The following is a 25749-nucleotide window of genomic DNA, read 5'->3' on the forward strand; positions in this document are numbered from 1 at the left end:
CGGAAAATTCTTATTCGCCTAAAAAAACGGATTTTCGTATTTTTGGGAAATTCCCTTTAACCAAATAAGAAAATATAGCTTTTCTCAAAGTTGACTCATTATTTTTTTCTGATTTTTTGCACAATGATGCAAAATGGCAATGCCTAAAATGTGACGGAGCCCGATTTTCGAAAAAAAATATATTTGGGCAAATTTGGGCCAAAAACAGCTTAAAAGGTTTTTTGGGCCTGAATGGTTAAGTGATTTTCGTATTTGGGGAAATTCCTTTTTACCATTTTACATTATTCAACACACAAGCTTTATTTTTCCATTCTGAATTTTTGTACAATTATTGTCACTTTTTTCTTATTTTCATCTGATGTTAATCATTAGGTAGGTCCATTCAGCATGTTGCTTGTTATATTTTGGAGGTTAAATAAATCTTTGAATTTTCAATTTGAACTGTAGTAGTTTGGAGTGAAGTACTTTATGATAAATTTTTCTTAATATCTAGGTTGACGGTGAATTTTCTCCAACCATTTTCAAAAGTACCCGAAAGGAAGACCTCTTAGGCTTTTCGTTCAAAAAGGCACATAAGGAGCTGAAAACACTGTGTCATCTTTTGGAGAGTTTTTTGTCTGTTGCTGCCACAAAAGATGTCACCAAGCTATCATCTATGTCAACTACAAATGCAATTGTAATGGCCGCTGCTGTCATGTTTAAAAACAATTCAAGAAGAGTCACTACTGTTCAGCTATATTTGACTCTGATGCAAAATCACTCATCATACACCGTAAATCATTTAAAAATAATCTTTCTACCTAATTTTTTTCCAAAAGAAATCTCCCCCTCCCGCTAATTAATTTTTCGAAAATTTTCAGCCCAGGACATTCTTATTCCAACCGCTCCGATTAATAATTTTTGGAAAATATTTTTTAAAGTTCCCTCCTTTGCCCCAATTCTGCTGCATTAGCCTCCTTTTCAAAAATTTTCATCTGGCTAAAATTCTTTCAGTAATTCAAAAGCCCAAAAGTGTCTGACAGGTCGCAAAATTGAAAATTTTATCTGGCATGGTCTACATGTGATCATTCGAACCTTTTTTCAACTTAAGTTTGGAAAATATCTATCAGGGTTCAAGTTTTGCCAATCAAGAAAATTGAGACTCGAAACAAAGTTGAGTTTTTTTTTATTTTTCAGCGAAAAATATTATATATCTCTCTATAATCTCTTTCAGTCTTTATTAAAACGTTTCGGTGCCCTTAAACTTCTTGTGAGTAACCCTTACATTAATAAGAAGATGGACGAATTTGGGGAAGGTCATGACGATATGGTTCGGAGGCGTATTTTTGAGAAAGAAGGTGTTAAAGAGACAGAGGTCAAAGTCGTGAAAAAACCAGATCATTTGGACGAAACAGCAAGATGGGCAAAGTATCGGAAAATGGAAGATATAGGCCAAAAGATTCCTTTGTCAGGTAAAATTTCTTAATACTTTCGAAAGCTCTATCAATTCCTCTAAATTAACACAATTTAGGCGTACAAACTTTCGCGAGCAGAAACTTTCGCTATTTTCGCGAATTTAGGCCCTTTCCGAAATTCTAGGAAGGACTATTCGCTAAAGTTTATGCTCGCGAAAAACTCTTGAAAAAAATGAAAATCTGTAAAGCTCAAAACTTTGAATAAAACGTAACTTTTATGGCACTTTTTAGCCTGCTAAAAGACTAATATGTCAAAGGACAAATGTTTCAAGCTAAACGAAGAAGAATTTGTTCCTGTAAGCTATTTTTATGTGAAAATTCTCAATTTTAAGTCTTGATTCGTAAAAGTTTATGCTCGCGAAAGTTTGTACGCCTAAAATATATCTAAAGTTTTTCAATTTCTCTAAATTAGCACTCATTATAAAGTCCTAGTTAAATTTAAGACAGTGTCTAGTTTTGGTTTCTTATTCTTCAACAAATTCGAAGGAACTATTAAATATTACACGAGAATCATCATTTAGTTAAAAAATGTACAATGACTATGAAAATTTACACGAATAGACCTTTTCATAAATTACGTCACGAACATCAATTGCCTCGTATTCACACAAATTTCCATGGTGATCATATCCCTTGATGATGATATCCCTTGAATGATTTTTTTATAAATATAAAGTAGCTGTAATAAAATCCGCTAGGAGTTAATCACCATGGCAATAATTTCAAAACGAGGCAAGTGATGTTCGTGACGTTATTTATGAAAAGGTGTATTGTATTATGTTTAAAAAATACATCATATTTTAGACATTCTCAACCAAACTAATTTGCAGATTTTTGAAAAACATGTCGAGAAGAACACAACTTTAGGTAGGATGATACTTAATTTTCACGCTAATTTCTAGTGCTACTAATTGAATTTCACTGCATGAAATATATGTCTTTCCAGTTTCTTGTCCTTGAAAACTTAATGTTTTCGAACGTACGATTGCGGAAATATCGATTTTTCCTTACAGTTTTAAGAAAAGATTCTTTTTCTTTAAGTTCTTGAAAAAAGATAATCTTTAAATATTTCTTGCTTCGAAAAGGTGGATAATTTCTTTTGTCGTTTTTCATTGAAAAGGAAATATTTCATGTTTCCAGATTGACTATCTTTTCTTGGTTTGTATTTCAAGAAAATACTCGAGGAAATCAATGAGGTGAATTTTGCGAGTCTGTAGTTTTTTCCGTGTTTAAGTCTAAACAGAGCTTTACGCCGAAAATACATTCGAATTTTCAAATGTAAACAGCGCTTTGAAAATCGAATGTTTTTGAGTGTTCACACGAGCGCGCAAATGTTTTCGAATGTTTTGAAACACTTTATTTTAGTAAGTACGTTCAATCTGGACAGTCTGTAAAATGTTATTTGTCACTCGATCTTTCGAAATCATTGAAATCTTTTTTTCTGAGAGGGGAAGGACTGTGATATTTTCTTTTTCTAAATGTTGCATACCGGTATTCTTTTCATTAAACAGAGTCAAAACGTATTTTCTTTCAAAGAATTATGATTTATAATCAGGAAACACTTCTTAGTAATTTTAACTGTATTTTGGATGCACAAGTTTATTGGAAGGGCATTATTTTTGCCCAGAGTTATAGCTTCAGTTAAATTCATTTTTATTCACTTCTTTGTTGTTTACAATTCTTTATTTTATTCTGCAAAAAGCTTTAGATTTTTTTTGGTGTTGTCAATGATGATGATGTTAGTGCAATTTAAGAACGAAGAAGATGGGAAGAAGAAAAAACCAAGCTTTCTTCAGTTTTGAGATGTTTTTGAATTTGAAATGCGTGCTGGATGGAGCTCAACTGCAATAAAACAAAGGTTAGTTAACTTTTATTAATTGTGGACTCTTGATATTATTCAAGTCGCAGATGACAAGAGCAAGAGAATTCTCTCACTGTCAACTGAAGAAGGAGTTGTGAAACTTCTACCACCTCGAAATTCATGGAGAATCCAGCCTGACTCAGCTCATTATTATTTGCTGGCAAATGCTAAACCCCCTTCACTCTCCTCACTTTAGATATTTAATTTCCCTACATAAGAGCTAAGGCTCTTTCATTTTCTAATATCCCTGTTCTGGCAGAATGTAGATTGAAATGCTATGTTATGCTATTATGGTCTTTAAAGAGAATGGAAGTAAAAGATGGGTATTTTATGCTAACCATCCCTGTCTCACTGAAAGAATCTTCTTTATCTCTAAGGTTATGGATTGATGACACAAATCTTGATTTATATTTGATTTATTTATATTCTTTCTTTTTCTTCAGGATGTAGAAAAAATGGATTTCAGATGGTTTTGGAGTAATTTTTTTCTGGATTTTTTATGTCTGAGCAACAGAAAGTTTAAAATATATTGTGCATTGTGTATCAAAAAGTCACCTTGTCTCGTTGTTCTAAATCTGATATCTAGTCCTTCTAGTTTAGATACATCCCCGTCCTATGAATGAGCTATAAAATATTTCACAAGAAGAATAAAATTCATTTCTTTCCTTTCAATTTTTGCAAGTTTCTTGATTTTTGAAGTTCATTTTGAGACATTTCGCCTCTCTTTTTCTTCCTCGCCTCCTTCTTTAAAAAAATTCACTTTTTTCTACGCCAATCAGATCTCACGTCTTTTTCCCGATCAGCCAATCACAATGGCTTGTAGAGGGCATTACGTAATTTTTTGTCTGGTCTGTAATTTTGATGTTTCCTAGAATCCAATGAATTTTCTTTAGCAGAATAATGGGGCCCACTAAACCTGCAAATGCAGCGATTGTATTGGCTATCAAAAAGCCATTTTAGATTTTCTTGAAAGCCAGATAAATTGCGGACCGAACCGTGGGTCGGGGCTATTTTTTCATGGTCCCTATCTCGAATAACAGGAGATCAAAGTCTGGACTTCGAAATTTCCTTTGACAAAATAACTTCCTGAAGAAAATATTTAAGCCATAAAATTAGCCCCGACCCTAGATCAGGTGCCCCTATGTGCAGGCCACCCTGAACAGTTGTTTTTGACCCTTAACTCTCGGCCGAGTCGTTGCTTTTTTTGATAAACAGCAATTTTGGGACCTTACTTCAGTGGTCGTTTACTCGCGGTTCTTGACAGTTTAAACAAAAGAGTTTGCCTTAAACTTCAGTTAAAAGGTTATATTTTCACAATAAATCAATTACACAATATTCTGAACTTGTTTATACGTTTAATTTTGAGCTCAATACTCTTCATTCACAGGAAAAAAATTTCGATTTCCAAGGTTGGAAATTTCAAGTTTTCTTAGTTGGAAAAAAGATAAAATCCAATGGAAAATCCAACCTGAAAATGTGGGACATTCTCCAAGGTTGAAAATTTTGCATTTTCCATGGCTCGGAATTTTCGTAAATCCAGGTTGAAAAAAGCCAAAATCCAAATTTAACAAGGTTGGAATTTTTTAAAATTCACGTTGAAAAAAGCCAAAATCCAAATTTAACAAGGTTGGAATTTTCGTAAATCCAGGTTGAAAAAAGCCAAACTCCAAATTTAACAAGGTTGGAATTTTTTAAAATTCACGTTGAAAAAAGCCAAAATCCAAAAAGTGATGGCAGAGATGTGGAAAAGAGATCTTAAACAAGGTTTTTGTTTTTGTGAACAGTCACTCGCTAGCCTAGGCTCGATGGCTCCCGGTCAATCTCTCGTTATTGTTCGCACAGATACGTGGTTGATCTTAGATCACTCACACAGCTCAGCAGGGCGCTATTTGAAGCTATGACACAAGTACCCTATGTGCTTCACTGTGCGAACTCACTGCGATTGACCGAGGCCGCTCCGAAGAGACGCCTCACCTGACGGAAACTTACAGCTTGACTGCTCACATTATAACCTAATATCTAGGTTAGCTATATATCAAAACAGTTTTGAGCGAAAAATCGCTTGTGGTTTTCCCAAGGACATGCGCAGAAAATGGTTAGAAAAACGTAATTTCCACATGGATTTTTAACGTTTTCCAAACTGTTTGGAAAAACACAAATTTCCAACCCAAAAAGTCTAGTTTTCCAATCGAAAGAGTTTCAATCTTAGAAAAATGTAATTTCCACATGGATTTTTAACGTTTTCCAAACTGTTTGGGAGAAACACAAATTTCCGACCCAAAAAGTCTAGTTTTTCAACTTGAGGTATCAAATTTACTAAAATATGTATTTTCACATCGATTTTTGACATTTTTTTTCAATTCCCAAACTGTTTGGAAAATAAAAATTTCCCACCCAAAAAGTCATGTTTTCCAACCAGCCTTGGAAAATTGTCATTTCTACATGGGTTTTTTTCACTTGATTTTTCAAGGGCATTGATTTATTCTACAAAACCTATGGGTAATTTACGTTTTCCAAATCAGCTTAAGGTAATCGCTCAAATTTTCAACCTTCAATTATAAAACCAAAATTTTCAACCCAAAAATATTGAATTTCCAACCTTGGAAATCGAAAATTTTTTCCTGTGATTATGAAAATCGCAAAATTTGATAAATTTTACAGACCAGAAAATTCACCTCATTGACACACTCGAGTATAAAGTTTTCGTCTTGAAATTTAAACGAAAATATTTTTCATGAAAATATCAAATTTTCATGCCGAATTTATCGAAAATACAATCATCAAATACAATAAAAAAAGGTAAGAATTTCGTTTTTAAAGAACATTATAATATCTACGTCGGGATAAAAGTAAGGAGCAGATTTTCTTGCAGCTGATTTGGCAAAAGTAAAATAAATATTTCAATTTTATGAGAATGTGTTCTTTAGGATTGATCCCTTGATTGACAAGATTATTTTTTAATTAAAAAATATTATATTGTCCAATGACCCCTGTGCCTGTTAGCGTGATGACAGGAAAAAGAAGAGGTGTCCTCTGTTGACCAAACTAGGTGCCGCTTTTCTTTTTCGCACCTTAGAATTAGAAGTTTTAAGGCGAAAGGAGAAAGAAATGTCCTACATCTTTTACTTTGTTTCGTCTCCGCTTAGAAATTGCACTGTATAAACTTTCATCCCCATAGTGGGAGAAGCTCCACCGGGGAGCTTTGTACTCTATGATATACAGATTTTTCAAATTCTAGATTTTTCTTTTAAATCTTAAATTTTGACAATAAAGTCAGATCAACAACTGTTGAAAGTGCAAACCACACTTCGCGCAACCTCAGCATTATTTGCATAATTTGTAGGCCAATTTTGTAAAATTTGTATCACTACTTTTAAAGAAACTCAATACATCCCTGTCTCACAGCCCCTGTGGAACTTTTTCCCACATGGAACCACAACCCACTGGAAAATTTAGCAAAAATTTCATCCTCTGATGAAAAATACCCTATCATTTCAGCCCCACTGGGAAATTGACTTTGAATTCATCCCCATATAAAAATTATATTTAAGAAATTGCGTTCAAAACCATTCCATTATATTTTTGAACTCAAAAAGTATATAAATTCTACATTGGCCTTACCGAAAGAGAATTCAAGCAGCGATATAATGAACACAAGCAATCTATCAACAACGCTAAGTACAAAAACAGCACAACCCTGTCTACGTATATTTGGGCCTTAAAAGAAAAGAATATTGCCCCGACGTTAAAATGGTCTATCCAAAAACGGGTCAAATCCTACTCTAACACTTCCAAAATGTGCCGCCTTTGTTTACAAGAAAAATTAGAAATCCTGAGATTCGAAAACAAAGACGAATTGCTTAACAAAAGATCCGAAATCGTTTCTAAATGTCGTCACATGAATAAGTTTATGTTCAAACATTATAAAACAAAAGACTGGACATAGCTGCTCACATGGGAATTATAATTCTAATTACTCATTAATTTTTACGACTTGTCGATTCTAGCGGTGTTTGAAATTTGAATTTTTTCAATTAGATCAAACTTGTATCATATGTAGCTGATGATTGTAAGCATGAAACTTTAAGTTCTACATTTTAAAAAAAGTTTTGACTCATCATTATTATAAATTCTATCCCCATTGGGATTTTGAAAGAATTGTTTATCCAACTGCGGCGGGTCTTGACACAGGGGTGTCTCAATGGAGTTGAGTAAATAGTTGTGTATGAAGATTCCCTCTTCAATTACTTATTGATTTTAATGCATTGTATGCAAAATTGTTTTTTTTGATTTTATACGCATTGTTTTTTTGATTTTATACGCATTAACATAAAATTATTAACTCATTAATTCATTATTAACATAAAAGTTTTAGTTGAGGCTATAGCTGAAAATTCGCCTGAATTTATTCTTGGAAATTTTTAATCTTTACAAAAATACCGGTAAAATCTATTCATCGATACGTTTACTCGTGTTAGTTTAAAAGTTTAAAACATTTTCTATACATTTTGTCAATCTACTAAAAAAGCTTTACAAATCCTCCCCTTCTTGGCTTTGAAGCATTGTGCTTTAGCATCTTCACCAGATTTTCTACAACTAGACTAATTGGAGATGTTTGGAAACGATTTTTGTTTTAAGGGCTGTAAACTGGATATGCTCAAATTAATCTTCTTCAAATTCATTATACATGACTTTAAAGCTTTCATTTCATTCCATTTTGAGATTATCTTTAAAATTTTGTGTTTTTGTAAAACTTGCAAAACTTTTCAAAATCTTTCAAAGATCTTTTATTTAAGTCTTAATTTCAATTTACTTCATTATAGTTGACAAATGTAATGCGAGGCAATTTTTACTCCTTATATATTTGAATCAAATGCAAGGGTGTTTTGTAGAAGGAAAGGAGAACAATTTATTTGAGGCATTCTTTCAGCGTTTGTGACGCTTTGCTTACGGCTAGTAGGTTGCATTTAAGCCTGTATTTTACATTATAGATAGCATAAAATTTTTGGATGTATTAGATATTTTGCAAATCAGCCAAAAATAATTTTTATGGTCAGTGAGTTTGACGAGTTTTTCATACAGAACGAATCAGGAATGTATATAAAAAGAAACCACTTTGATTTTGATATTTCATGAATACACGTTTTTTTATAAGAACATCCAAAATTTTTGCCTTCGGAAATAAGCCTAAAAAGTATGCTTGACATGTTCTTATCCCCCTCCCATTTTATGAGTATTTATGGCCATGTTCCTAAGAAATCGGGAGTTTTTGAGTTCCCAAAGCCTTGAAATATTCCTAACTTGTTCTTAACATTTTGGCCTTTTAAGCCTTATGTTCTTATATAGTTTGTTCTTATAAAAAAACGTGTAGTATTAAGTTTTTGCGTTAACTAATTCTCGTAAACTTGGGGCAGTGGTGTGTACGAAGAGCTCCTAAAAACAGTTCAATTAATTAAACTTGTTAAAATTAAACTCGAATGCTTTAACTTGATGGAAGAAAAGAACGATTCGTAGTTTCTCTTTTTTGGCGATATTTCAAAGGCTGAAAAATTTGTTTGGAGGTTTCATCAAAAAAATACAATTAACTGTTTGAACTGAACAACACCATTCCCTTTGGGACCCTGTGTTAACACATTTATAATTGTGGAGAAATTACGATATTTTCAATTGCAGTCCAATTAAGTCTCTTATAGAAAAATGTTGATAAAGAGATTTTAATTGGCAGAAATTAAAAGAGGGAAAGAAATTTGATTTGTCACGAAATCTTGTAATATGCTTTCACACGAACTTTACAGTGAAACAAGTAAATACTTGGCGATGAATATGCGTCAATAATGCTAAAGAGGCCATGCAATGATCATGTAAGTACTCACTTGTTCAAGTTATTTTTGAAATAACCTGTCTAAAACGCGTAATTTCTTTCTTGCTATTATGTTTTTTTGTAATCTTCAAGTCATTTTGGATTTTTACTAGTTATTTTCAATTTAAAGTTCAATTCAATTTTCAATAAAAATAAATTAATCTGTTTGATAATCCTGTTTAAAAAGTAGAGTATAATTTTTATCATTTTCTCTCTACAAAAAGTCGAAAAACGTATCGCGAGCTCGGCGGTGGGAGCCTAAACATCAATTCTGTGCAATGTCAAAGACGTGTGGAGAAAACTTATCACAAAATGAACATCGTCTCATCAGAAGACCAAGAAATAAATGGTATTAAGAAAAAGAAGTAAAGATGATTGTTCGACAACACAACAAAAGAAACATCTTCAATGCTTCAATGAGCGAAGTATCGGAGAACCCTCGGGAAAAGAGGCACGATATACAACTGAAGGAGTAATTGTTGTACTTCTTTTATTAATTAGTTCATCATTTTTTATACAAATACAATTTCTTGAACCGTAACCTAAATCTTATTTCTTAAATTCGAAAAATGCTTTACAATGTCAGAAATATCCCCCAACCCTATAAGCTCCTTCTATACCACATCAATTATTGCCATTGTTTTAAAAATTATATATCATGATTTATTATCTTACATTATCTTATTAATTTATGTCATTTTATGTAAATAAGGCATACTTTAGATTTTTAGGACAAGAATTACGAGTTAATAGATAGTAATATGATTTTTTTAATATTGACTTTAATTTTAAAGAAGAAAATCATCCAAGAATATTTAATAATTCAATATCTTATCGAATTTAATCTCGCGTCTAATTGTCGCTACAGTAACCAGAAATTTAATGTTTCCATATTAGAAGTTTTTTACCTTTTCAATGTTATGAAATGAGGCGGATCAAGTATTTTTTAAGCTAGAATATATATTCCCAATAACGAAACGTTGGTTATTTCTGGTCTAGACATCTGCATCTTTTCGAAAATGCGTAAATAATAAATTGTTAATCTTTCCTTTCATTAAAAGAATTTCGTTATTTTTTTTACAAAAAAGGTTCGTCTTTTCTCAATTTTGAATTTAACATTTCCATGGGTAAGAAAACAAGTAAAAGTGAATCTTCACTGCGTGGAGAAAGTCTTACATTTTCACTTCAGAGAAAAGTAGTACTTTTCGTGGCTAAAAATGTAATCATTTTGTACATCGAAAAGTTAATTATGTCGTTATTTAGAAAATTTAAGCTTTTCGAGAAATAGTGAAGATTCACTGTTACTTGTTTTCACACAGAAGAAAATTCAATGATTTCAAAACAAGAAAATCGAGAGAAAAGTTAACTTTTCGTCATATATCTTGCGTTAGAGAAGACAACTTTTCATGCAGTGTTTTGAGCGGAATATGGTGAAACGTGAAACGTGATTATTAAAGGCAGTTTACATAACTTTAAAATGATTTGATTTTGCAAGGGCTAGATTTTGCAGATGACGCTTTTCACGATTTCGTGGATTTATACTGCCAAAATCTACATACTAGTTGTTTATATATACTTTCTAACGTTTCTTTAACGTCAATAAGGACAATTTTAGAAATTTGTTTATATGATTTTAGAGATGACGCCTTTTCAAATTAAAAATTCAGCATGAATTCACGAAATCTGCGAAAGTTAGCCTAGCTAATGCTATTAGCTTTATTGGTTCGTTTAGAAACTTACACACAAAACGAAGAATCCGTTATTGAGAAAATGGTCGCTCCACCAATATCTGGTAACAATATCATTTAATTTCAACTTTTTCCATAGTCAGAATGATTTTAATATTTATCTACACCATTTCATAAAGCTACGTACGTTGGAAACCCTTTTCTTATTTACACAGGTTCTACACCCAAAAGGTCCGACGCCAATTCCAGAATCAGCAGGACTGAACGATCTGGCGATCAATCCAATTCCGTCGCGGCTGAACAGTCTGTTCTTAACTTTGAAATTACCACGGTTGAACGACCAAGCATTTCCAATACTGAAAAGTCCGCTGAAAAGTCCGCTAAAAAATCCTTGGAGTTCAATTGTACGTCGTAAATCAATCTTTCTTTATATTCATCACGGGAGTTCTAGTCTTAAAAAAGTTTTGTTTTCGAGCATTATAATAGTTCCGTTGTAATGTATTTTATGTAGTAATCTTGTTTCTTTTCCACAATAGCCACTGAAAAAGATTTCAAGGCTGTTATCGACAATTTGGATACCACCCATAAAGTGTCAGACATGAACGAGAACAACCAAAACGTCAGCACACACCATACTGCGAAACTTGCTGTTTTTGATAGAGTCACCCCACCTGACGAATTAAGCGGAACGCACCCAAAATACACCATTGACGAATTGGATAACAGTTTGTTTCTTTGTTCTCCAGCCGAACATGTAAAACAACGTCTGAACTATATCGTGTTAATATCGAGAATCACGTAAAATGCTTGAAACCATTCCAGTCTGAAGTAATCCGTCACATCCGCCACGATCATTCTAAAGAAATGAGAAACAAGGAACATGCTGAATGGACCTACCTAATGATTAACATCAGATGAAAATAAGAAAAAAGTGACAATAATTGTACACAAATTCAGAATGGAAAAATAAAGCTTGTGTGTTGAATAATGTAAAATGGTAAAAAGGAATGTCCCCAAATACGAAAATCACTTAAACCATTCAGACCCAAAAAACCTTTTAAGCTGTTTTTGGCCCAAATTTGCCCAAAAAAAATTTCCTTAAAAATCTGGCTCCATCACATTTTGGGCATTGTCATTTTGCATCATTGTGCAAAAAATCAGAAAAAAATAATGAGTCAACTTTGAGAAAAGCTATATTTTCTTATTTGGTTAAAGGGAATTTCCCCAAAATACGAAAATCCGTTTTTTAAGGCGAATAAGAATTTTCCGGGAAAAACCGCTTCAGCCATTCTTTAGAGAATCTTGCCCTCCATCTTTGTACAAAAAATCAGAAAAAAGTAATGACAGGATTTTGCAAAGTCCAAAAAACCCTCTTTTTAGGTAGTTTTTGGCCCAAATTTTCCCAAATAAATTTTTTCTCAAAAATCGGGCTCCGTCACGTTCTGGGCATTGCCATTTTGCATCATTGTGCAAAAAATCTGAAAAAACTAATGAGCCAATCCTGAGAAAAGCTGGTAACAGACGGACGGACGGACGAACGAACGAACGAACGGACGGACATGGGTTAATTTATAGAACCTCCACCGGGGCACCCGGAGGTAGGTCCAAAAAGAGTGACACTGTAAGTCTAAGATTTGGGTTATTCACGCTTCAAAATCAAATCCTGGCTGGGACAATAGACGATATCGGATTTAGATAAATGCAATGCATTCTGGTTTCTAGGGACTCTCAAAGGAATTATAATAGATCAATTATAATAGATTATAATTCCTTTGCTAGTCCCTAGAAACCAGAATGCATTGCATTTATCTAAATCCGATATCGTCTATTATCCCCGAGCAATGGGCTTCAGATCATTATATTTCAAACGTTAAAAATCCTCCAAATCGTAAAAAGTATGCATTGTGTGCAACTAAGAATACATGTCTTTTACGATGTTACGATTAGACATTGCAATATATATCTTAGATTTAAAACTAGACTTTTTTATACCTGTAAATTTCAGGTTTTCTTGGGGATAATATACGAGAATGAAAATACAAATGAAGGGTGTAGAAAGGTTCTCGAAGATCTCCAACAATACCAGTCAACTTCGGGGAAAGGGAACGACATAACATTTACGGAAAAAGCAATTGTCGGAGATCAGCTAACCATTGAGCGATGTATAAATGTAATGTTTCAATCAGCTGGCGCATTTGACGCAAAAGAAAGATTCGAAGGAATGCACTGTGAAGTCGCTGATTTTCATTTGACATGAAAATATTGCAGGTAAGAATAGATTTGGGTATTTTAAATGGCTCTTACGGTTTTCTACTAATTCTAGCAGAAATATGAATATCTTTACTATTGATTGCGATAACATTATATTTTAGTATGCCATGGATCATTTCTGCAAGAATTCCTTCCCGGACAAATGTACCTTGGGGGCTGATAAGTCCTTCATCAACCGTAGAAACGTGGCAACAGAAGTCAAAAAGCATTAATCCGCTGTGAGAAGCTTTCTTGACGTCGAATTCAAAGCTAGAGTTATCGCAGCCGGCCTTGATATACTCGAAATCAGTGACGTCGACGAAATGACCAAATCTTTTAACGTGGATTACTTTGAAAAGTTGGCTTCGCCAGAAGAAAAAAGGAGGTTAGATTTAATTATTAGAATCTTTTCGCAAAACATCTTTTATTTAAAAAAATGTTTCACTGATGATAAATTATCATTATCATTACGATTATTCTTATTATTTCTACAGAAAGTTGGAGAGCATCTGCACAGAGGTTGTTGACAACTACATTCTACGTTCGTCAACTGCCGAGAATTATCTTACAAAGAAGCAAGTTGAATTCATTAGTGTAGAAGGGAAATTCAAGTGCAACTTGTGTGACAAACTCTTCGAATTCATTGGAAAATCTCTTCGCACACATCTACAGAAAGAACATCAAGTAGAAAACGTAAGTCAAGATATTTTTAAAGGCTAATCCTTTTTAAAATCAAAAAATGATTTAATTTAAATTTTGAAATTAAGGTTCACACGTATGAGACCTAAGCTTAGGATTTTCTTGTCTTTCAGATCCAAGACGACATGTTGAATTATCAGATCGCACTGATGGAGTATTTAGCTCTGTGGGAAAATTTTTCCGATGCAGTGAAAGAAGGAGATGGAGACAGAGTGATAAGGTGATGGAAGTTCCTGTTCCCATACTTCTTCAAAGATGGACCACATAGCAAAAAATATAACGTGGAGGCGTTTTATTTGATTTTGCAGCTTAATTGCCTTTTAAGTGAGAAAGACGCTTACAGCCTGATGTGGAACCGCACTTGTAGAAACAAAAATGGGAAAGGTAATATAATCTACCTGACTGTTCCTTTTGCAGGTGTCTTCTGTTTCCAACAAACAAGTTTTCGATCCATAAAATGAATCCTTTCGATTTTTGCAAATGACCTGAAAAAGATAAGGAAACTAAACAATCGTCTGCTTTGTTGGATGATGGAAAGAAGATTAATATAAAAAAATATAGCAGTATTTGTATATTTATGTCAATCACTTTTACTTTCAGGACACAACATACCTTTGGATTTGCAATGCGAGCATTACATCCGGCTGGTGAAAACCATCAAGAGAAAGTTAGGTCCAAATGCCATGGATGAAAAAGTGATGACAAGGTAGCTATTATAAATTCATTATTTCTTTTTATCTGAAACGATACTTTAAGGTTATAGGTTAATGTAGATGTTTTTCGCCCCAAGTTATTTCTATTCCATCCTAACAATTTCAGTAAAACTAAGACTTGAAATAATAATTTACATAAACCTGGGTTTTATACAATTTATTTATTTTGTTTCAAGGTACGCAAAAGCACTTCATTTCAATAAGGAGCTCCTAGAGAAGTTTGACGATGAAAACGAATTGAAAAAACGTTCAGGAAAACATACAAAGAAAAGAGATGACGGAGATCTCATTAAATTAGTAAAACAAAAAGGCACTTCAATCAACTCCTGGACGAGAATATAAATACTTTTCAAATCAAAAGGAAAGCATGCTCGTCAATTTTGATATGACGAAGTTTCATAAATGGATCGAAACGCACAAACATCAGATGAAAACCCTAAAAACTGTTCGTTGATTTTCTAGTTTTTGGATTTTTTTTATTATTTTGTATTATTTTGTATCGAAACCATTTTGTATCTGAACCCTCCTTTATATCTTAACCCCATTTTGTATCTTAACCCAATTTTGTATCTTAATCAGTTTATATTTTGAATATCTCAGTTCATTATTATATCATTACATTATTATTATATATCATACTTGGATGAAAATTAATAAGTGTCTAGAACCTTACTCAAAGTAAAATAGTCTGATAAAAACGTTGAACTTGTATATACTTTACATCTAAAAATTTGTAAAAAATCTTCTAATCAAAAGATTTGCTACAACTTCTGAATAAATGTATAATATAATATACTATAATATTAAGTACTTTTGCCATTTTCCAAGAATAGACTGCAATAAAAGACTTGACTATAATTTTCACTGACAAAATATAACCAAAAATTCTACATAAAAAGAAAATAGAACCATACATTATTTAAAAACAAGAGAAATTTAAAGATAAAGCAAGCACCTAATGTGGGGTTAGTAAATACCTTGAAAAGAGACCAAAGAAATTATATTTGTCTTGACTTCAATTCTATAAATGCAATTTAACACCTTTTTTCAATTATGTCATTAAAACTCATGAATACCATAACTGATATCAGTAAAAGAAAAATTGTTCACTTGAAGCTAATCAATTTTTTACCCAGGAATACCAGGTTTTCAAAGAAACTAAGGATATCAAAAAATATGTTGGTCAACTGATATCAAATTTTTTCAGAATATTATAATAATCAATATCATCAGCCAAAACCCAAAATTTGCTGTTAGTTGTATATATAGATTTGAAGTCATCTCTCTATTTCCAATAATGACAATATTGAATTTGTCTTTATGATTTGGACTTTCCTTAACTATAACTGACCTGATAATGGGTTGGTCTAAAAGGGAGGGTAGCCAAAGATTTAACTTGAATTAACACAACATGGTCAAAATTTGTTTTTCCACTATTTGAACTTAGACCTTTTGATTACCTATAATTAATAAATGTATCCTTGATATGTAATCCTTACAACTACAAGGTGTGAATCCCTAAGTTATCATAGGTACGAGGTAAATTATCCATTGATGTTATGAGATCTGATTTTCATTTTGAGTCTGTTTTAGAATGTTGGGGATCTAAAAATAGCCTCTACTTTTCACCATAAAAATGGTCTGGTCTGTAATTTTCAGAGTGTGAGAGAAAGGAAGACAAGATGGTGATTGAACTCAGTAAACAGAAGTAGATTTTTGTACTTTTTACCAAAATTACTACGGTAACTAAAGTTTTGGAGCAAATTTAAACCTGATTTCTGTTAAAGGTTCTAACATTGTATTTTAACAAATTAAAACACTAGCCTGCACTAGCCTTCAAATATTTGGGCAAAAAAAGGGTACCCCACAAGCTAACCCTGCTTTTTAGACCAACCCCCTGATAAAGGGGTGCACAAAACATGTAAGTATAAATTAAAAGTCTTCATCTTCAAGAGTTCGTTTCGAAATATTGCCATCAGTGCAATCAGAAAGAAGATAGCTATTGACTTGTGAGTCTGTCACAGATTGATATCTGGTATCATTCATAAAACTTGCATCATCAAGCCCCAGAGGCTCCTCTTCAAGATTTAGCTGTTCCATTTGGTCTATTTCAATATCATGAAAAACAGAGTTTAAAATTTTTAAGACTTCGATTGCATGTCTTGTCCGCCAGATCTCAACACAAGATTTAAGATCTTGGATGTTGAAAATTTTTGTAACATTTACCATAACTTGCTTCACATGGTACTCTGTGAACTCATGGAACAAGTTAGGCAATGATACCTGTTTTAGATTTTTCTTTTTATTGAAGATCTCCATACGGAAATCATTCAATAACCCCCTAAGTTCATCCCTTTCAGCCATTGATACGTTTCTTTTACGCTCAGTTACAGGAGCTTGAGCATTCACATTAAGTTGCTTCAATTTCTTACAACAGTTCGGTTCTTTACATTGACATACATTTGAACAAAGATCACGACAAGTACAGTTAGAAAGAGACGAGTAGGTCCCTGGAAACTTGACCATCAAAAAATCCCGCCTACACTTAACATGGCTTCCGGCATACTTAACCATATCAGACGATGCATGGGTTGCCAAACTTTTATGGAACATCAAAATACTTTCGCTTGGTGAACCATCTCTACCAACTCTGCCAACCTCCTGAACAAAAGATTCAACCGTATAGGGCGGTCCAAAATGGATGCATCAGTTAAAACCTTTAACATTGACCCCATACCAAAAGCTGATGTGCATATGATGACACGTAGATGACTTTCAAGGATTGAAGCTTGGGCAAGGACATGATTTTTTACTGACTGTGGACTATATGCATGGAACTCTTCAACAAGGCGGTACCTTAGATTACCCTCCTTTCCACTAAGAAAAAGATCAACCCCGAGTTTAGAAACCATTCCATTATTTAACAGGTTGACCTCCTTTCTTGTGTTGACATATATAATGGTTTTGCAGGTATGCTCTTTTTTGGCAATTATTTCTTCCATGATAAAGTCAAAGAAATTGACAAGATACCTGCCATCCTCTTTGCCCATTGAAATCTGCTCGACTGTGAATCTATTGACAAAAAATGATGTGATACTGATAGCCTTATCATTGTACTTTTTCTTGAAGTCTAAAAATCCTTGTGAATAAAAAAATTTCTTTTTAAAGATTTAATTTGAAACCTGACAGACAAAGTTTAGGAATTTCTTCTAATAACATTATCTACTAAGAGAGCTATTACTAATTTTTTATAATCAAATATCTATTTATCATCTATCATAACTATAATTTTACTATACTGTAACCACAAAATGTCAGATCAGAAAATTAGTTGAATATTTTGTATATACCAAAGTTAAATAATCTTCTATACTAATTGAGTTTATGAAAAATTTCTGTAACGCTAGCCCAGTAACATATTAAGGTTTCTAAAATTTGAACGCCGCGGCTGGAAAACCTATCCACCTTCGATACAAAAAGTCTCGCGCTAAGTTTGACAAGCGTAGAAAACTCGGATTAGAGAAGACTCTACACTGCTATTTGTAAACGAAAAAAGTTCTGACGTCAATTTCATGAAAAAGTACTGCGACGTCACAAAGTTTCAAATAAAGGTGTGGCATTTTTGTTGCACGATTTCGAATTATTTTATATCAACACACGCAACAAAATCCAACATTGTTGTTTGATGATTAAACTTCGTCTAACATTATTTAAAAAGGTTTCAATGTTGGTTGCATTGCATATGCGCCGGTCTTAAGCTGTCCGCATGTAAAGCCAACAAACGGGAAAACCTTCAGTGCTCAATCGCAAAGCGCGAGCCTCTTCTTCACAACTAAGGTTTTTTCTTTCCTAGAAGCAACCCTCGAACCACCTCAGACACCTTTGGGCGTCTGCAACGATGGGTACCCTCGATAATTTTGACAGGGTCACTATGGCATTTCATTGAACACAAACTTCCGTTATCTTAAAAAGACATATCATCGAGGCTTACAGACACAACATTTTGACTAATGTAAAAAGTTTAGAAGTATAATTTTTATTATTGTATTCGGCATTTTAAGCCAAATCGATGTCAGGAATTAACCCACATTATAGTATTTTAAAGGCTTTTGATGTGCAAGCAAAACCGTTAACCGGCGTTTGCGACGACGGGAACCGTCTAGTTATTACCTAACATTATTTTTGTTAGGGTGATATATTTCACAGTACACATCGTTTGATTGAGGATTTAGCATTGAGAAGATGGTGGCCTGAGTAGCAGAGGTTGCAGTGGCAGTGAACAACATGAACCTTGCTTTTGATGACAAGAGACTTTGCAGCTCAACAATCTTGGAATAGCTTTCTCTGAATGCTTTTGTGGATTCATTTGATGACTTGCCCCTATGGTTGTTAAATATGTTTTAAGTGAAATCGTGTAACGACTGGTTAGTTGACGTATAATATATGAAGAGACACTCAAAAATAGAAAATTAGTAGTGTTAGAGAGCAGGACGTTTGTAAAATTTTAGAAGACAAAAAAATGTGGTTCATTAATATCATGAAAGAAACATGGTAAAGCCTTTCCGAAAGATTAAAATAATCTACAAACCATTCAACCATTACATGTGCTTCATCAACTACGACTCCTATACAACGGTCAATAAACTCAGAATCAGAAAACAACATTCGCCAACGTTTCGTCTCCAACACTTCTGGACAGACATACACCAATGAATATGTACCAGCTTTGATATCTTGGAGGGAACAACATTGAATTCAGATAAAACTTTTTAAGAGATATTATAAAATGAAACTGCTGTACTATCTGACAGCTTACTTATTAGTACATTGCTATTGCTCTACTCTTTGGTGTGTAATAAACAAATGACAGTTATTTGCCAAAATGTTTAAGGAAACAAGGGGTTATTTATCTAAAGTCGCCTGAAAGTAAAGCCATGTAACTCCATGCTAATTGTTACTGTGAGATCGGGTAACTTTCATCAGTGGAGGATAACATGCATAGCCCTCAAATGAATGACCTGGTCGGTCATTAAGATACAAAGTAAAATCAAAACAAAAATTGTAGAGTAGAGCTGTGAATGGAGCTGCGTAGTTCATTTGTTTTGAAATTCTTCTGCTTTGATTGGTCAGTCATTTGATGTTCACGGTAGGGCTTATATGAATATCTCTTTTAAAAAAACAGGGGGTTCAATTTAGGACAAAGTAATAATTTATTACGCCCCTAAGAGAAGAGTACTTCTTTGTTGATGAATCTAGAGTCTATACTGACAACCAGACTTATCTTAAGTAAAATAATTCTAAATCTAAATAATATAGACATACCTTCAAAACACTCATCATTTACAGTCTTGTCTAAGGAAATAGCCATGATACAGCTATCCCCAGCAGCCTTGATCTGATCGTTTATCAAGGCTATGAGTGGTGAAAATACTAGAAGCACTGGATTGCTAATCTCTGGACGTAACTCCTCAAAGTACCTCGGCACTGCTTGGAAAACAACTGACTTTCCATAGCCTAAATGACAATAACACAACTGATTTTTAATTTATGACTACGTTAAATTTGTTTAAGCTTTCTTAAATTTTTTAATTTTATCATAGTATAAACACACACGTTTGATAAACTTGGAATCTTTACCCTGCTGTTTTGATGGGTATAATTCAAAAACCATTTTTAAATATGATGCCTGCCTAGTAGCCTAGATGGTCAATCTTGAGAAGTTGTCTCAAATAAAGTAGAGTTTTTGGGAGAGATGAAATTAATATAATGACTGCCTGTCAAACCTGTTGGGGCACTGAAATATGTGTGTTTTCCATTAAAAAATGCCCTCAGAACATTAACTTGGGGCTGGTGAAAAGCTTCGATACCAAACTGGAACGCCAAATTCTTCAACAAAGTTGATTCATCCATGCTATACAAGAAAATAAGTAGCAACCAAGTCCAACAAACAACCACCGCTTCAATTTTGAAACTCGTGAAAAAAATTTTAAGTCGTGCCTAATTCGTATCGGGGAGAGTTCAATTTCGAAAACATTACGTAATGTCTGGGGCTTCACTTTCTAACCTCTCGCCAGCTGAAAACTGTCTTTAGCCGATATACGGCTAAGAGCGGCAAATCTCTGGAAAGAGGATTTACCGACTATTAAGCATCCTCTAAAAGAAGCACGAATTCGTTAGAGGATGCAAGCAGCCTATTACTACCCCCAATGAAGATTTCTTTAGCTGGGAATCTTTTCAATCGCTTTTTAGGCGGTGGTCGTTTACGTTTAATTGTTTCTTCTTTCTCGCTCTTCTCTTTCATATTTTTCTTTTTTAAGCACTCGTCGTAATGTTCTGAAAGAAAGGGGAAACTTCACAGCGATCTGCTATCGGATTCAAAATATCGATAAATTTCAATTTTTGTAGAAAAATTTATCATTCAACAAAAGTTTTTTGTTTTATCCTTATTGTATTTATGATCTGGTCCTACAGCCAAAATTTTAGATCTGTAACACCACTACAGTCGGAATTGTGTGAATTCCGATTTGCAGGATCTGAGAGGGGATTTCTAGGGATTTTGAGGGATCTGAGAAAACGAAAGTGCTCTGTTTCAAAAAACCTTATTATTGTTTTAGGAAATTTTAGATTTTAATTTATTTACTACATCAATTGCACTATATAAAAAAATTTCCATCTTCATTCGACTATTAAAACTCGAGTTATTAAAAAAACCGAGTCCAAGTTTCCCGATTTTTCATACTTCCATCACCAGATCACCGTGCTTGGTAACATTTCTGAAGCAAATTCAAATCCCACCGAGGTCATCACTATGATGACCCTATCCATGTGAGTTGACATCATAGTATGTTCAAAAATATTTCTGAAACTTGAAATATTGTCATCGAATTTTAAAATAGTGGTAGGATATTTATAATTGCCTGCTCTAATGAAACATAGAGACATACATATCTCCTAAAATGCCAAAACACCTGAATTGTAATTATGAAAACGGAGCTATTTAGTAGACTACTAATCCCGGAAGGTACTAGGGTTGCGAGCTGAAAGGTATATGCCGCCTGACTTTTGACCCTCGGACGGACGATTTCGTGATTTTGAAATCCTTATAGGAACTTATTTGACTAAATTTCAATCTTTTCAATATTTTCCTATCTTTCCGACTCTTGGTGGGAAATTTTCTTATTTTGGTACTTTCATGTATTTATTTTTAGTACTTTTCAGATCCTTAAGGGTAGCACATACCCGCAACGCTGCAACCATTTACTTGCGTAAGTGTCCCCAGGCTACCAATTCACTGAAAAGCTTGTCCCTAAAGGAGCACGTCAAAGGCATAATAATAAGTAAAAATCAATCCCAATCCAACCTTAGAAATCTGCTATTCATTTTTAAACTCAGCACTACACTACAAACATTAGTAGAAAATTTCTTACTCTTTTTGAAGTAATCTACTCGTCCTGCTGTCGTACCATCAAATCGCACCATGCAAGTCTCTTCGCATACCCCACAAATGACGTTCCACGGCCAAATGATGGATTTCCCTCGTTTTAGCTTCACTGGCCTTCCTGAAGCACCGTTTGAGAGTTTTGATGCTGACAGCTTTTCGAGTTCTGGAATGAAATAAACATAATGAAAGAAATTTTCTCAGGACCCCCCTTTCCAAGGCAAAATTTGATTCCTCCATGTTCCTAGGAGATTTTATTATTCAATTTAAATCAATCACTGTGGGTACCTCACACAATGAATAGTGCATTTTGGATACTGTTATGAAATATAACATCACAGACAAAATGTCTTGTATGTATGCTTTTCCATTCAATTACTATAACTAACCAGTTGCGAGAGATGCATAATCTTTAAGCTCTTCTGGCTTGGGTATTATTTTTGATGTTTCTCCTTCTTCACTGGCTTTTACTTCGAGTGTTATTATTGGCGCTCCTGATTTGAATCTTGATAGTATAGGGTACATGATCGCTATAATAAAATGGTTTTAAAGTTAAACTTATCTGAGAAGAACAACGTTGGAATATCGTACTATGCGTTTCCGCAGACATCCGTTTTGTTACGGCTGGGGATTTGAATTTCAGTTTTGTGAAGTCAGAAAATTCAGTGGGTTGGAAAGATAACACGATATTTTTCAGTAAGGCAGGGACAAGAATTGGAGTTTAATTTTTCACTGGAGACAATATTTTTGCCTCATTTCATGTTAGAGGATGTCCCACCGGGTCTTTGAGAAGATAGGGGGAAATTTGACAAAAAGAAAATTTGAAAGATTTTGTACAATTTTCATCCAAAGATCAAGATGGGGGGAGCGTACGGGGTTTCTGATTTCCGAAATTCCGAGCATTTTTGACCTGATTCCCGATATTCCGCAAAAATATTTCACTAATTCCGATACCGAATTTTTTTTCTGTAGATAATTTTCACCTAAGAAAAACCTTTGCTATACCCCCATAAAACCAGATACAGTACAACTATTACACCATAATTCTAGTTTCAAATTAAACACGCTTTACAAAATTAATTAAAATCATCGAGTAAAATCAAATCAATTTAAAATTGGGTGAAGAACTGAGTTGTTTTTGATTGCACGACCGAATCTTGATGATCGACCAATCATAAAGAATGACGCTTGGTCTAAGCCTCAAATTTCCGAATTATCTTTGTGACCGTCCTCAGCTTCACTGCCTCCACTCTCAAGATCGTAAGAATCTTCGTGTTCCTTCTCATCTTTGTCTTTGGCAAAATTTGTGGGTTCCTTCTCAGGTTCATTTTATCTTTGTCACCAAATATCATCTTGATTTGAGTTCAGTGGTATCTGCAATTTCACTAATTTTGGTCGAATACAAATAGTGGGAAAGTGTACCCGTCTTAGCCATAGTTGTCTCTTGGCGGACTGTGCGTTGACGAACGGCACAAGTATATCTGTTTGCCCAGACTCGTAGTTTCTTTTCGTCGGTTTTGGAGATTGGGGTGACTTGATCGTTTTTTCGTGGTAAAACACGAAAAAGTTCTTTGAAGTTTATCGAACTTTTCGATCATACCAGCTACCTTTCCTGCTGGTAAAATAGTGAGCCGACCATGGGTACAAACGTTTAAGAGATTCTTTCACGGGCCTCATAAATTCACGCGAGTACTGTAGCTGGCTCATAAGCACTTGTTTTGTGTGTGTGTAGTTGAGTGGAAATGTTCTACCGAAAGCGTCATCATATACTCAACATGTAGTGCTTTTAAAATTAAACATGTGGGTGTTTTCTTTAAGTTTTTTTAAAGACCATTCAGAAGTGAGATAAATGATTTGGTCGGAACAAAACCATGAACACCAGTTAGGGAAGCCAGGGTTTCTATGTTAATTTTTAGGTTAATGCTGCAGATACCAATGTGCTGCCGTAGGAAGCATTTTCATATTGGGGGGGGGCTGAAGTTTAGTGACACCGCGAGGGCCAACCATGGTTTGGCCTGAGGGGGGAAATTTTGAAAATTTGAGCTCTAGATTGCTTACTAATACACTCAAAACATGCACATAAAAGCCAATTATGACAAATTAAAAAAGAAAAACTTTGCATTTTGCAAAATAACCATTTTTGTAAAAAATTATTGGGGGGGGGCATATCACCCCTTGCCCCCCCCCCAGTTGCTACGGCACTGGCCTCTGGAAGCGACTTCAGCTCATAATTTTCTGTGGAAAAGTGAAAAAATCTAGCTCATACCTGTCCTCGGTAATGTAAATAGATCGCCTCAATAATTTGTCTACCCTCTTATTCTTCTTCACCCTTTTATTGAAGAGAGTAAAAAATTGTAATTAGATAGAGACCCTTGAGGCAGGCCCCTGCAATAAAAACAATCTTGACCTTGAAACCGAAGCTATATAGCTTATAGAACTGGACTTTCAATCGTTTCGAATGATAGGTGATGATATGACTAAAAGTAAAATATTAACGCCTTATTATAAAAATGCTAAGTTTGAACTGAAAAAAACAAAAGATTTAGATTCGTTTACCTTTCTTTTCCTGAATAGAAAAGGCACGCATGTTTTTATTTGTTCATTTTCAATCTGGACTCGAAAGTTAAAAGCTTCAAATTATGATTTACCTGAGCAACTAAATTTATAAAAGACAGCACGGCTACAAAAGGTCCGCGCAAGAAATAAGATTGTACTGTGGAGCAATCCATACCTACCTATACCCATCATATGTGCGCGCGAACGCCGCTAGCTTCTAGCGCGCGTTTGTGCTTGACGTCATTGATTCAAAAAGCGTCTTTTGTGGATAGAAATTATTTCCGAAGCACACAATCGGATACCGAAAAACCGAAACTAAAGCTCTTCAGACTGAATTTCCGCAGTAAAAATATGCATTTTTTCCGGAACCGAAGTCCTTTTGGATTCCGAAATACCGGAGTGTTTTGACGTGATTACCGAAATTCCGCACAAAAATAGGCCCATTTCCGCAATACCGAAATCTCGTACGCCCCCCACCAAGATGGCGTTACTTTTGAATAATTTTTCTCAATTTAAGGAACTTCAAGTAAAAGTATAGGATGGGAATAGCCATTAATTACTCCGTATCCAAAATTTCATGAATACCAAGTGAACGATTTTCGACCGCTAATCGGGGTTCGACCGTTGATTGGAAAAAAAATTAGCGTACAATGTCAAATAAAGTTCTTGCTAAATCTTAAGTATCTTTCTATCAATTCACCGAATCTGAAATCCCTATTGAAAATAGCTGCCCATAAATTAATTTATCAACTAAGCTTGCATTGCATAAAATTCCTCTACTACGAAATCGAGTCTTCTCTAAGCGATAGGACAGAGGGTGGTAGATTTTTACGAGGAATATGTATGCAATAGATGAAAAAAGAGTCTGTTAAATGACGCGCCTTACGCGCCCACACGCTTTACGCACCTTATTATCAATGCGCCCTAAATTTTTAACGTGCCTTACAGTATTTCTACCTTAAATTTTTTAGACCAGCGTCCGAGATTCAAAAAAGGCCTTAAAAATGGTTTTCGTAGGGCACCCCTTAGATCAGGGCAAACTTTTGATATTATGCTCCTAATAGGGTGTAGAATTGACAAAAAAAAATTTGCCCTTACATTTAGAATCTCCTGCAGTTTTTGAGTGAATCGATTTGCCCCCTTTACTAACGGTTTTTTCGAAGTCTGAAAATCAAATATCTGAGGCTACCAACGAATTCAGCGTGAAAAGTAGATAAAGAAAATGGGGTT

At 34.2% G+C, this 25749-nt stretch overlaps 2 long non-coding RNA genes across 2 annotated transcripts; one reads left to right on the forward strand and one right to left on the reverse strand.

Moving 5' to 3' along the window:
* Positions 1-11658: 11658 nt before the first annotated feature.
* LOC136811184 (uncharacterized) lies at positions 11659-14509 on the reverse strand. The gene is made up of 3 exons (XR_010847205.1): positions 14425-14509; positions 14211-14297; positions 11659-11719 (listed from the first exon to the last, which is right to left on the reverse strand). It is a non-coding gene; the product is annotated as an uncharacterized lncRNA (long non-coding RNA).
* On the forward strand, positions 13921-14823 carry LOC136811185 (uncharacterized). Its single transcript, XR_010847206.1, has 3 exons — positions 13921-14196; positions 14413-14518; positions 14702-14823. It is a non-coding gene; the product is annotated as an uncharacterized lncRNA (long non-coding RNA).
* Positions 14824-25749: the final 10926 nt, after the last annotated feature.

The sequence above is a fragment of the Clytia hemisphaerica genome, unplaced genomic scaffold (genome assembly GCF_902728285.1).
Source record: "Clytia hemisphaerica strain Z4C2 unplaced genomic scaffold, Clytia hemisphaerica genome assembly, whole genome shotgun sequence".
Classification (NCBI taxonomy): domain Eukaryota; kingdom Metazoa; phylum Cnidaria; class Hydrozoa; order Leptothecata; family Clytiidae; genus Clytia; species Clytia hemisphaerica.